The sequence below is a fragment of the Vulpes lagopus genome, chromosome 15 (assembly GCF_018345385.1).
Source record: "Vulpes lagopus strain Blue_001 chromosome 15, ASM1834538v1, whole genome shotgun sequence".
NCBI classification, from domain to species: domain Eukaryota; kingdom Metazoa; phylum Chordata; class Mammalia; order Carnivora; family Canidae; genus Vulpes; species Vulpes lagopus.
In genome coordinates this window covers 5,988,728-6,003,166 of record NC_054838.1, presented here as the reverse complement: position 1 = coordinate 6,003,166, position 14,439 = coordinate 5,988,728, and the positions used below count along the sequence as shown (strand labels likewise).

General features: G+C 42.9%; 1 long non-coding RNA gene across 1 annotated transcript in view; it reads left to right on the top strand.

Moving 5' to 3' along the window:
* Nucleotides 1–1,546, top strand: part of LOC121476609 — a 37,598-nt gene extending 36,052 nt beyond the window's left edge. The window contains exon 3 of the long non-coding RNA XR_005983971.1: nt 1,326–1,546. This is a non-coding gene — a long non-coding RNA (uncharacterized LOC121476609). The remainder of the gene's footprint in view (nt 1–1,325) is intronic.
* Nucleotides 1,547–14,439: the final 12,893 nt, after the last annotated feature.

The window sequence follows — 14,439 nt, the reverse complement described above, 5'->3', positions numbered from 1 at the left end:
AACTTAGTTACTTTCACAAAGACCCCATTTTCAAATAAGTTCACCTTCAGGGGTAAAGAACATGGACATATCTTTTGGGGGGCACTAGTAAGCCCACTACACTGCCCTAGTGAAGCAAATGTTCCTTCTGTTGAAAATCGCCGTATTTTCTGCTCATTTCAATCAGGTGGGAAAATTTTGTCCAGCTTTATTTTTTGTGTAGTTTGCATGATCAGAACTTCAGTGTTCTTCATTTTCTAGGGGTAAAATAATGTTTACTTGAATTTCATTTTTTAAAAATACATAGTCTTTATTTCCCTTCCATCCCTATGGAGTAGGAAGCCCCCAAATGCCTGCCCATTACACTGTGCTCCACTAATACCAAGAAAGGCAGACATGGGCGATTCAGGACACAGGCCATGATCAATGGAACTATTTCTCTTTATTCCTGGGCACCATCCAGGCTCCATTTTCCACTCTGCTTTGCAGCTTGGTAACTAAATTCTGTCCACAGGGACATGAGCAGAAGTACTTCTTGTCTCTCCCAGCTGGCCCATCAAACCTCTCATGAAATCACATATTCTCTCCCCAAATTCTCTAACCCACTCCCAGCTTGGATATCTGCATTCAGGGCCAACTTGAAAGTCATGTGTTAGAGATGGTGAATCTTTTATCAGTCTAGGTTTGTGAACAATTAAGTAAAACAGAGCTACCAACAGTGATCAGGAACATTGGTTTGGAATTTAATGGAGTAAGAAATATACTTCTCTTCCATTCGGTGTTAAGTCAGAGAGATTTTGAAGGTTATCTGTCAGAAGAGTAAATACTCTCTTGATTAATACAAGCAACTAGGGTGATGAGTATTCTATTCAATTAAGTCTTTCCTAATAAGGGAAGTTGAAATTCAGAAACAGAATTCCATGGAAAATGAGAGAATAAAATTTAAATATTTCCATGACCCACTAAGTTCTAATGAAATAGCCCCTACTTGCTCCTCCTAATCTTCCTCTTCTAACATCCACACTTTACTTGCTGGATTTCCTTCACTCTGGTCTCTTTCCTAGACTTGAACATGTCACAGGGCCTTTGTATATGCTACTTTTTTTACCTGGATTACTCTTCCTCCATTTTTTTTTTTTTTGTTAGGTTGGCTTCTTTTCATTATTCCGGCCTAGCTTAAGCATCATTTTCCTAAAGAAGGCTTCCTAGATGTGCCTGTATTAACTACAAGAAAAGCAACCTCTCTCATGCCCCCAACCCAATAATTCTGGATCACATTACTCTGTTGCTATTCCTATAACCCTTTGAAATAATCATTTTAATTTGTTTATTTATCTCTCCTCCAGACACTAGAAGTTTCATTAGAGGAGGAACCTTTTTTGTCTTGGCTGCTGTTGTGTCCTCAAAGCCCAGAATAATGCCAATCAACAATGAAGATGCTCAGTGATGTTTGTTGAATGAGCAAACGAGGAGAAAAAAGGGAAAGAGGAAAAAAAGGAGAGAAAGAGATAATCGGTAGAACAGTCAAGAAGATCACTTGAAGATCACAATAAACTTTCATTAGTCATTCCTTCTTCCTTGTTCTTTGAAAGGACCTACTAAGTTTATACTTTTCTATATCCTTTTTTTTTTTTTTTTTATTTATGATAGTCACAGAGAGAGAGAGAGAGAGGCAGAGACACAGGCAGAGGGAGAAGCAGGCTCCATGCACCGGGAGCCGGACGTGGGATTCGATCCCGGGTCTCCAGGATCGCGCCCTGGGCCAAAGGCAAGCGCCAAACCACTGCGCCACCCAGGGATCCCTACTTTTCTATATCCTTAAAGAATAATATTCTTTCAAATTACCTCTATTTTTCAGTGTGCCTCACATAGTAACTGGCATATTTCACAAAGAATAGAATATTTAATTATAATCAACAGTATCTGAAAATGCTTGAGACACAAGTTTTCAGTTTGAGAACAATTTGCTGTCTTTGGTTGCAGCAACAGGAAGGGACTTAGCAAAAGACCACTGGGGCTTAGAGATTCACTGTATCTCAGGAGGGCTGGGCTTACAAAAGAGACAGAAATCAAAGCAATTTCAAAGTTGATTAAAATGATCTTCTTGCCCAGGAACTGGAGGGACAATAACCATATTATGGTAGGAATGGCCTAGGCAGGATGCTCAGCCATCCTCGATATGCCATTGTCACCATGACATACCTAACATGGTGCCTCTGTGAGATTCCACCTGCCGCCATAGCAAATGCATTCAGATCTTCTTTTATTTTTGTATCATTTGCTTAAGTTTCAATGAATCAAATGAGAGCACCTGATTGCAAAGCCTAGGTCATGTGACTGCTCCTTAGCTGCTACTCCATCAGTTTCTCTGTTAGGAGAGAGCAGAGTAACTGAAATGAGAGACACATTGAAGGAAACTGTACTGACCAAGGCACCAAGGCAAGAACCTGCATGGTGAGTAGTTGGAGGTTCTCACAGGAGGTCAAGATGAAGAGAAGAAGGAGAGTGCTTTGAGGGCACTAGGGAAGACCATGGTCCAGTTGGGAAGAGCCTTTTATCTGGGATTCAGAAATCTGGACTATATCTAGGAGAAAATGTGTATATTATTTCTCTTAACTAGACCATAAATTCCTTGAAGATTTAGAAGGTAAACTATTTATCTCTCCACCCCATCGCCACCCCATGCTGCCGACTACAAAAATACATAGCAACAAATACAGTACTTTGTACATCACGGGCAATCAATAAAGACCTTTCAAGTAAAGCAGAACATAAAAGATAACAAGTTGACTTAAACTCATAATAAAAGAATATAAATAGAAAGTCAGAGAGCAGTGCAAACTTAGAAAGAAGCTTGTTCATCCCCATCCTCTCCTACTTCACTTTTTTTAGGACCCTATAGTAAGTATAGTAAGTACAGCCCTCTATTCTCCTAGTCCCTAAAAGCTATCCAGGGTGATGGAGGAAATAGCACGTAAATATGGCGTCAGTTAGACATGATTTCCAATCCGTGCTCTGCTGCTTACCAGCTATGTGACCATGGGTGAGTCTTTAACCTCTCTGCTGCTGAGTTTCCTCATTCACAAACAGGGGCCCATGCTAATGAGCTCCCTGTTGCCATAGTTTAACCTAATAGGGAAATCTCTTTCTGTACCCTCTGTCTTCCTCTTATGGAGGTACCAAATCCCATCCTGGCCTTCCGGAAGCTCTCCAATGCCCCAGGATTCATTTCTCTCCTTCTTCCCTCCTGTGCCCAGTCTCAGGTTCTCATCCACCTTAGAGGGAATAACTTGTGATACAAGGAAATGGAACTTTAATGGTGCTTAGAAGCAATTATAGAGTAATCTTTATCAGGGTGTCACCAAGAGGCATCTCTATAACATTGATTGATAATCACTTTTGCCTATAACACATCTACTAGGTAGTGAGAGTTTTCAGCTGTAGTGTGCAAAATTAAAGAACCATCAGGAGGCAGAGTAGTGCAGAGAGGGAGAGCATGATCTCTGGGGTCTGTTTACGTCCGTGAAAATTCTGGCTCCACCACTTATGGGCTATGTGATTTTGGGTGAGTTACTAATACCCTCTGTGCCTCAGTTTCCTTATCTGAAAAAGAGGGAGGATAGCATGTTATATTCGGTTGTCAAAGAGAGTAAATGAATGAATATATGTGAAGTCCTTAGAACGGTGCCAGAGATAGAACTCAGTTGATTAAAATGATTAAGAGGAATTTCCCTAAATGTAAAGCAAATGATACTTATTCTTGTACTATTAACCTTCTATTATTTAAAATAGCTCAACTTACAGCGTGAGCCGATTTACAAACTGACTCAAAGATAAACATTTCAAGCTCCTACCAAATGAAGGTGATGCACACTGAGCTTTATGAAGTATGACACATACTAGTCCTTCATTCATGCATTGGGAAAAAAAAAAAAAAGAATAAGTGACCTGAGCCAGGCACAGACATCTATAACCCACCCCTCTCTCTCACACACACTTTTTAATTTTTTTTAATTTTTATTTTTTTGTCTATCTTTCAGACTAGGTTCATATCTTATTGTCTGTAGGACTATTAACTTTTAGGCAAGTTGAAATTTAAAGCCATTATAAAAACTATAGTATAGTCCTAATACAGGATAATATGGTTTAGTACAGTATAGTAGGTATGAGCATGAGCTCTGAGCCATAGTCAATTCCCTTATGTCTTCTGCTTGTCTTGCAGAGAAGCAGATTGAGAAAAGAAGATGTTAAGATATTTGCCCAAGAATACTGGGGAGTGGAACGACTTTTTACTGAGCTTCTATAATGGGTTAGAGATTCTAGAGTTTTCAGCCCATATCATCTCTACAACCCTCCAAAGAGGGCGTTATGCCCATTTTACAACTAAGGAAACAGAGCTCCAACAAGAATCGGAAGCTAGTGCAAGATTATGAAGTCAATAAGGTAGCAGAATTGTGATTTCAAGTTCAGTTTGCCCAATCAAAATGTCATGGTTTTTCTTAGTTACTCCACTTTTATCACTCTGCAGTAGCTAGATGGAACTATATAAAAGGAATATCGAATTTTTAGGTCAAAATGGTCAAATTTTGTATAATTCAACGTGTACTTAGAGATGGGCTATGCAGAAATCATGACAACTCCTTGGTAGTACTCTTGCCTCCCTATCTTTTCCTTTACTTTTTTCAAATTCACAACTTGACAGCTTAATCAGTAGGTATTGACACTGATTTGAAGGAAACATCATTGGGAAGGATCTTGGAGGAATATGAGATATGGCCTCTGCTCTCAGATGACTACAGTCTAGTTGGAGAGATAAGACAATCACTAACGAAACTAGCAGAAAGCAAAACAATGAGGGAGAAATTCATCTGGCTGTGTATTCCATGAATATTCATATGTCAAGCCCTCTGCTTGCCTCTGGTGGATGCAGTGATGAGTAAAAGAGACATGGTTCGTGTCCTCAAGGGGTAATGCAGGAAAGGATAGTGAAAAAATAATTAAATAATCACAGATGTAAAATATGTTTGGGGTTCCCGTCAGTTCTTTCCTCTTCTGGCTAAACACTCTACTTACCTGGACAAGTTGGGGCTCTTCAGACCCTGCCGTGGGGTCCATCTTCAGGGCCCTCTCTGACCTCAGTGGAATGGATATCGATCAGTTAACTTTGGAAGCAGATCTGTTTTTATTTTATAGATTTCCATTTCTCTGTTCTTGAAGAATGACTTTTCTGGCAATTCAGATTAGAACTATCCCCTTAATGTAAAGCAAATATGTAATTAAGGAGGGCGGGGTCATTTTTCTGTGACCTTGGAACTAAATAAAGAATGTGATTAAAAACTTTCTCCTGAAAACGTGAAATTACAAACCACAGCAGGCTCAGATGCAATTATGCTCATGATTTGGGGAGAGTCAAATATATTCTGGATACTTCTTATGCTGCTGGTAGAAACCATGTAGCCACTGCGTGGAGAACTTGAAGAGGATTTAATAAGGAGATAAAACCCCAGTTGTAACCACTGAGGCAGCGAAACTCTTTAATCACGTTTTCTTTGTACTCATGGTTGAAATTATAACCAAATTAGATACTTTGAAAATAGACTATGTTTGCATAAACATATTTTATAAAAGGCCTCACTGATTTTAGCATACATAATTGTATGCTTTTGACTAACTTAAAGTTCCTGTATTTCAGTCAAGTTTGGTTTTCTATTCAACCCAAGTTTTAAGGACTTCTTTAGAATTTCGGTAGTAGGTATATTTTAGGAAACGCAAATTGGCAGACAGCATATTTGATTCCAAGCATTAAAGCATCATTTAATGGGAATCTACTATTTCTCAGAAGCTTTTACTTTATTGCCACAGCACAAAAGATCATCTGAATGCTACATAATGGGGCACTTTAATCAATATGTGAGTCCATTGGGTCTTAAGAGTTCCTTCTATCACTTCCAGCAATATTTATATCGACAATTTTATGCATCACGCAGTTGATTTCAAAGTCCAGAAATCTTTGGGTTCTCCTCATAGATTACTAGAAGCATTACAGACTCATAAAAACAAATCCTTCCATGAAAAATAAAGGAATGAATAAGCATTTAACAATAAAAGGCTCTAGCTTCTCCAGAACTCTGCCACTTAGATACAACTCAACAAGAATAACAAATGTGATCAAATGAAGATGGCATGCCAAGGTTTAAAACTTAAACAAACGAAAACATATGAGTTATTATATCATTGCAGCAAACAGTCCTGTGAGTTAGGAATTATTTTCTCCATTTTATAAATAAGAGAAGGGAGGCTTAGAGAGGGTAAGAGACTCACCAAATAGCGCAGTGAAGAACTGAGAGAGTGAAGATTTGAGTCAGTTCTATCAAACCCCAAAGCCAACACACTTATCTGTACACAATATTTCCTGATGGGAAGGAAGAAAATAAGCTATGAGGCTGTTAGAGGAATCTGAGAGGCTGTAAAGTGATAGCAGTAGGAAATTACCCATTGTGGCTTTCAACTAGAGGAAAGCATTTTCAATAACTGATGAGTGAGACATTTTAAAAGAAGAAATGACAGAAAATTGGTAATTTAGATACACATCATAAACACACTGGGCAAAATCAAAGCTAATTTTAGTTTCTACCTTGAAAAGCAATATAATGATTACGAGTATGAACAATGGAGTCAGGCTGTTCAGGAGCCAAGCTCTTGCTCCGTGTTTTAATAGCCATGCAATTCTGGGCAGTTAGTCTTTTTTAAATTAATTTTAATTTTTTTAAAATTTTTGCCTCAGTTTCCTAAATGTTTATTTTAAAAAATTAGGGATTCCATCTTAGTGTGGGTTTCCCCTTATAGCCTGAGGTAAGACTTATGTACAGGAAGGTTATTTTGGAAAGTGATTCTAAGGAAGTGGATTGAGGAGGGAGGGAATGCTGGGAAGAGTCACACATGAAAGGAAGAAAAAGCCAATCCAAGGGTAAATGAAAGATGGTCCCTCTGGTATACCCTTGAGGAACTGCATTAAATGCACCTCAGAAATGCCCTACCGAAGAATGGCAATGACCCTACTGGTCCCAGTTGTCTCCTGTTGTGCTAACTTCCTACTTTTCTTTCTTTCTTTTTTTTTTTTTTTTTTTGGATTTTATTTATTTATTTGAGACAGAAAGAGAGAGCACACGAGCAGGGGGAGGGGTAGAGGAAAGGGAGAAGCAGATCCCTGCTGTATAGGGAGCCTGACATGGGCTCCATGCAGTGTTAGATCCCAGGACCCTGGGATCATGACCCCAGCCAAAGGCAGTCACTTAGCTGACTGAGCCATCCAGGTGCCCCAGCTAACTCCCTCCTCCTTAAAGGTGTGCACATGTGTCATAGTAGCAGAGTAGAGACACGTAGGAACCCCATTTCATGGTGGTAGAGAAGCCCTAGGGCAGAAAGCATGAGATACTCGGTGGAGTTCAGGCAAGATCATTTCAAATTATACATGCGGACAAGTAATTGCCATACATAGTAAAAACTGGAGTGTAATGGAGAACTCCAATACAGAGATAGAAAGAATATCAGTGATTGCCAGGGGCCAGAGGATGGGACAAGGGGATTGACTACAAATGAATGGAATAGTTTTGGGAAATAGTCTATGGTTAGTGAATGCGGTGATGACACATGTATCACAAAATTTATCTAACTGCACACTTAAAATTGGTGAATTTAATTATTAATATGATCACAATTATTACAAATTATACCCCGATAAAGTTGATTTTAAAAGAAAGGGTAAACCAAGATATGCAGCACATACACCAGGTGTCTGATAATAGGTACCTACCTCATATCGTCCTAGTACATACTTGAATAATAGTAGCTATTATCACTATCTTGAGAGAATCCTGGTAACTTTGAAGTAAGCAAGAGAGCTGGGAGCTGGACTAGTGTGAAGGAAGATTGATTTGTTCAAAGTAAGGGAATGTTAGAACACACAAATTTTGTGAAGGACTTAGAAATTTCTTTCTTATTAAAAAATATTTAATTAATTTATTTAAGACAGGGAGAGCACACGAGCACAAATGGGGAGAGGAGTGGAGGGAGGTGGATAAGGAGACTCCACACAGAACACAGAGCTGACACAGAGCTCAATCCCATGACCCCAAGATCATGACCTAAGTTGAAATCAGGAATCTGATGCCCAACTGACTGAACCACCCAGGCGTCCCAGGAACTTAGAAATTTTCAATGGGAGGTACGTGTTGAGCTCGATATTTGAGAGAAGGCCTTAAAGAACAGATAGTTAATGGGAAAAGATAGTAAATGAGAATCAAAGGGACCTTTTAGTGAGAGGAGATGAAAGAGCCAAGGGAATCATTGAGTAGACAAAAAGAAAGATGAAAACTCACATTACTGAATGTCTCTTACTTGGCGTTTTAATTTAATTTTCATAACCACTCCTTTTGGTGGATACAATCTATATCCATGATATAGATTAAGGAATTAAGTTTTAGAGAGGTAAGCCTACTAGTTCAAGGTTATGCAGCCACTAGGTGGCTGAGGGAGGATTCAAACCCAGGACAGGACTGCCTGGTCCAGAATGGTCTGACTTTAATGTGCACTCTAGGAGTGGGACAGGAGAATTGTGGAGACTCGGAATAGCATAGGTCCTGAGAACCATTGTGTGGATTTGGAAGGAGGCACTGGGTATAATGACTAACACAGAGCAGTAAAGGGTAACCTCTAAGGGTGGCATGATAACCTTTCAGGGACATAATAAGGTTCAAAAAAAGATATGATGGTAGGGAAAATGTAGAGTTAGGGAGCATAGACTCATTGAGGGAAAACTTTCTCTGTGAAAGATGGAAAAGAAATATAGTAATATAGGTATATCGACTCAAGGTCCAAGATGCAGCCAGTGTAGACCATATGGCTTCTTTTCTTTTCTTTTTTTTTAGCCCCTATTTATGTGTATGCCAAAGGAAAATAACAATACTAAATATATCCCATTTAAACAAGAGGGTGTGATTATTTTATACTAAAGGACACGCAGTAGTACAGGAAGATAATAGCACTAAAGCACAGATGGGGCTTAGCTTGCATCTTCTTGTTATTTGCTGCCACTATTTGCCAAAGATCCAGCATCTGTTGTTCAAAGAGAAGCCAGGAGATTGGTGCTCAGATGGCGAGATGAGGTGCTGATTGACTATCTGTATCTGTGCTAATTCTAGCGGTTTCTTTAGGTACATTTTATAGTTTCCTCAGAATTAGAAAATTATTTCTCACAATGGCACTTGACATTTTTAAAGCCATAAGCCACTTCAAGCGTGTAATAAGATTACTTTCCCAGCTGCTAGAGGAGTCAGCTACTGGATGAATTAAGAGGATAGAACATTTGCTGGTAAACCTTGGTCCTATCATTCATTCAAGGAATATTTACTGAGAGCCTTTATGGGTCAGGCACCACTCTAAGTGCCATAGCAAGGGAAAGGAACCAGCAAAACCTCAGTTTCTATGGTGCGTATCCACAAGTAAATATGCATGAGCAGATACACGTAGAGTCAGGAGGGGATAACCGCTATGAAGAGAAATACCACAGCGTAAGAGTATAGGGATGCGAGGTTGTTGTCTTAGGGTGAACAGCGAAGTTCCTTCCAAGGAAATGATATTTGCATAGGAACTGAGTGATATAGGAGAGTCAACCACCAGGCATTGGTGTGAAGATCTTTATGGGGGAAGAGCAAGTGCAAAGTGCTTGGGGGAAGTAAATGGGTACATGCTTATGGTGTTTGAGGAACAGCAATAAGACAGCATGGCTGGAGTGTGATGGGAGAGGTGGGAAATAATAATAGAGCTTTAGCCAGGCGGAGATCATGGAAAAATACAGCCCTGCAGTCCTGGTGACAAGAAGGGCATTGCCATTTTCCCTTACATGTGATAGAAAACCATGGGCAGATTGCAAGTGGGGGAGTGGCATTTCTAACCTCAGTTGCTGTCCCAAGCAGGCACAGGAGAGAATCACACACCTTGTGCCTTATTTTCTGCTGAGACCATTCCCCAGGGTCTCTTCTTTAGTCTGGGAACCAATGCCATTTCCCTAGTAACAAGGCGGGCTTGACATACCAACCTTTTACAAGCATGTGCGTGAGTGCTGAGTATTAAATCCTTCTGATGGTCACGGTGGTTCCAGAGGCCGGCCTGTGAAGCCAGCTTTTTCTAGGAGAGAAAAGAATGGAAGATAGTAGGCTGTGATGAAGGTGCTAGTAAACAGGCCTAGGGTTCTTGTAAAAGTCCAGGACCTAAAAAAAAAAAAAAAAAAAAAAGTCAAGGTGTCAAAGTTCAAAGAGGTAAGTTTTGCAACCAGAGAGATGTGGCCCTTCCTCTGAAACCAGGGAGTGGTGAGCGAGGAATCTTTATGGAGTCAGAAAGTGCCTGCAAATTCCTGAGACATGGTTGAAGCAGCATTTTCTGGGGGAAGGCAACACCCAGGACGAGTGTCCCTCCCTACTGGTAAAAAAATCTGTAATTTCACCTCTGTCATTCAATAGAACTTTCTCATGCTTGTTACGTTTTTATTGTTTCCACACTCCTTTCATGCATGTGATTTGTTGGACTTTCACAACAGCTTTGGGAGGTGCGCAGGGCAAGTAGGAGCCTTCACATTCACAGATGGGGGGGCCTGTGGCTCAAAGAAGCAAAGTCATCACTTGTTCAAGGTCATTGTGCTGTTCTGCTAATCAAGGGACAGAGACCAGAGCAGATTGTAGGTCTTCGGACTCCCGATTCGAAGATCCATACCTTAGGACGCGCTATTTCATGAGGATTGGAGTGACGTTAAAAAAAAAAAAATAGTTGATCCTTCAAGCCCCACAGGTTTGATCCACTTATACCTGGTGATTTTTAATAAATGCAGTAAATGCATTTTCTCTTCCTTATGAGTTTAACATTTTCTTTTCTCTAGCTTACTTAATTGTAAGAATACAGACTATAACACATACACAAGATATGCGTTAATGGATAGTTTGTGTCATCGTGAAGGCTCCCGGTCAACAGTAGGCTATATTGGTGGTTAAGTTTTGGGGGAGTCAAAAGTTTTCATGAAGATTTTCGACTGTGTGGGGGTGGATGCCCCCAACCCTCACACTGTTTGAGGGTCAACTGAACACAGAACGCGTGACATTTTTAGGGCCTAAAAAATAATAAATGTCTAATAGCCCCAAAGAGGAAACTTATTCTAGGAGTTAAAGTCTTGATATATAGAGAAATTGAGAAGGCAGACCGATCTAGAACATGGACTGGAGGTACCATGTCCTTTCTTTAAATACCAGGAGGGTGGAGAATTCATCTGATGACTTCCCAAGGCCTTTCCTAGCCCCGGAGTCTAGCTCATGAACTTGTCCTCTTCAGAGTTAAAATCAGCTAGTCAATCAGGTTGCTAGAAGAAAAAAAAAAAATTGCTTATATGCAGGTGTTGCTCAAGCGCACACATTTAACTTCCAAACAGCTCAGGCTTTCAAACGTTGTATGCTGACGCCCCTAAAGTGTCTTTCCAATAGCAAATTCATAGTTTTACTTATCAGTTGGCAAACAATTATTTCAATCTGTCAGGTTAATTTCCATAGTATCACCATCTAAACACAGCTGTGTTTCTGTTATTTTTTAAATAGTTTTGTATACCGCCCTTAGTCTAGGAAACAAGAGGGAAATATTTTCAAGTTTGCCTATTTATTTATTTATTTATTTATTTATTTATTTATTTATTTATATTTTTAGTGACCTCTACATCCAATATGGGGCTCGAACTCATGACCCTGAGATCAAGAATCATCTGCTCTACACCTGAGCCAGCCAGGCACTCCTAAATTTTCCTTTTAATCTTCACGACAGGTACATTTCTTAATCCTCACCAACAAAAGGCACATTTTTTTTTTTAAAAGGCACTACCAGATGATTATAGTAACACAGAAACAAAGACCAAATAATCTTGAAACAAAGGCAGAACTTCTTCATTTGGAGGGCTATTTGACCCCAACCCAATACTTTTTTTTTTTTAATTTTTATTTATTTATGATAGTCACAGAGAGAGAGAGAGAGAGGCAGAGACACAGGCAGAGGGAGAAGCAGGCTCCATGCACCGGGAGACCCATGCATTGGGTCTCCAGGATCGCGCCCTGGGCCAAAGGCAGGCGCTAAACTGCTGCGCCACCCAGGGATCCCCCCAACCCAATACTTAACTATGTGTTCAGTCACATTAAAAGAACATGTATTCATTATTCAGAATAAAGTTCTGGAAATGTGTGGTTGATTCTGTTGAAAGATGCGGGACGTTGCAACGGAGGAAATGGACAGATCCTAAAATTATAAATGGATAAGCAACATAAAATATTTCATTGATATGGATACAGAGGAAATTTCTATGAGCTAAAAGTCGTAGGTAAGGTAAAGACCTTTTATTAAAGGAACAAAAGGAGCCTTCACATTTTTGTTAACAAAGTTTACAGGAAGTTGATAAACTATCAGCAAATATATCTTCAAAAATTCCATTTACTTTTGTGCAAAATCATCAATGAGATGTATTCTCACGTATGTCACTTCAAATACGGCACGGAATCGAGAAATATAAAACATGATTTTATAAAATTATAGAAGAATGATGTTAAAGCATTTATTTTTATTTAATCTATGTAAAACAAAGATTGTAGCCATCTGCTTAATCACACATCATCCACAGCACCTAGCAGAGGACTGGTATAAAGGAAGAATGTGAAACAAATGATGTAGAAAACATCTTATTGGAATCAAACGATGATTAATAATCAAGAGGCAGAAACCAAACACACATAACAGATGATTTATTATAATCACATTTGAAACTATTGCTTATGTACATTCGCATTTCAAATACAGTTTCCAAATGCATCAAGTAAGGAATTGCCAATAGTCTCAAATCACTTGAGCAGAAGTGATGCCGTTCCTAGAAGTTTAACAGGGAACCGACAGCGTGGTATAGAAAAGGAAAGAAAGGAGGACAAGAAGGAAGAAAAAGGGAAAGAAAGAAAAGGAAGGAAGAAGGAAGGAAACAAGTGATTTTCAATTCCACAATTAAGCATGACCTTCCCCAAAACATCTCCTTCTAGGGCTGTTTCGTTATCTGTAAAAGGTAAATCTCAGTTCCAAAATGTCAATAGAAAATCTGTAAAAGGTAAATCTCAGTTCCAAAATGTCAATAGAAAAGGGACAAAAAAAAAAAAAAAGAAAGTAATTGCATAAAAATGAAGAGAGGAGAGCGGTCAAGCCTTCCCTGGTCACCTCCTCATTCCTCAATGGCCCATCCTTGACCCACAGTCAGTCACTCCCTCTCAGCACGGCAGGCCTGGGGCTCGGGCCAGCAGGGCGCCCTCAGCTCCCCATCAGTCACCTGTGTCCCCCCGGGGCGCGGTGACTCTTTGCTCCCCGGGGGCGCTGGCAGTTAGGGGTTCGGAGCAGCCTGTGCACCGGGAGTGGGACGCTCGGCTGCGCTCCAGGCCTGCGGGACCGGACGGACGGGAGCAGCGCCCGGGGTGGCCCGGGGCGCCCGGAGGCTGCCCCCCCGACCCCCCACAGCGGGGCGCTGCGGCCCTGACCGCCCACCTGGCGCGGCCTCGGCTCGGTTCGCCCTCGGGTGCCGCCGCCGTGTGCGGGGGGGGGGGGTCGGGAGGGCGCCCCAGGTGGCCCCGCGGCAGGTGCCGGCGCGTGGGGCCCTAGGCCGGGCCCTTAAGGGAGGCGGTTTTCCGTCCCCCGACAGAAAGCGGCCCGGTGGGAGGGTCCCTGCGAGCGCCACCCGCGGCGGCGAGGGCGGCGATGGAGGAGCCCCCGGCGGGCGGGCGGGGACCCGAGGACCCGGCTTCGGACGGCCCCGCGGCGGCGGCGGAGGGGGGGGGCCGGCGGGGCGCCCAGGGCGTGGGAGACGACCCGCCGCACCTGTTGATGGGGCCGAGCGCCCCGGGGGGCCGGGCGGCGGCGGGGGCGGGGGGCGGCCCGGGGGAGGGGGCGGAGGGCGAGGAGGGCGAGGAGGAGGGCGAGGAGGAGGGGGAGGAGGAGGGGGAGGAGGGGGAGGAGGGGGCGGGCCCCGGGGAGGGGGTGCCGGGGGGCAGCCCGGGACAGGGGGGAGCGTGCCCCGGGGGCGGGCGGGGGCGGGGGCGGGGGGCGGAGCCGGCGGAGCTCCGGGAGCGGTACTGGGAGGGCTCCCGGCCCCGCTACCGGCGGAGGAGGCTGCGGCGCAGGGCCCGGGAGCCGGGCGGCGGGAAGTGCCGGCCGGAGAGGAAGCCCGGGGGGCTGCTGCGGCCGGCGGAGGCGGGGGGCGCGGAGGGGGGCGCGGAGGGGGGCGGCGCGGAGGGCGGCGCGGAGGCGGGGGGCGCGGCGGGGCCGGCCGGGAGCAGGGCGGGCGGGGCCGCGGCGGAGGAGGGGCCGGCGGCGGCGGGGGGCGCGGAGGGGGGGGCCGCGGGGGTGCGC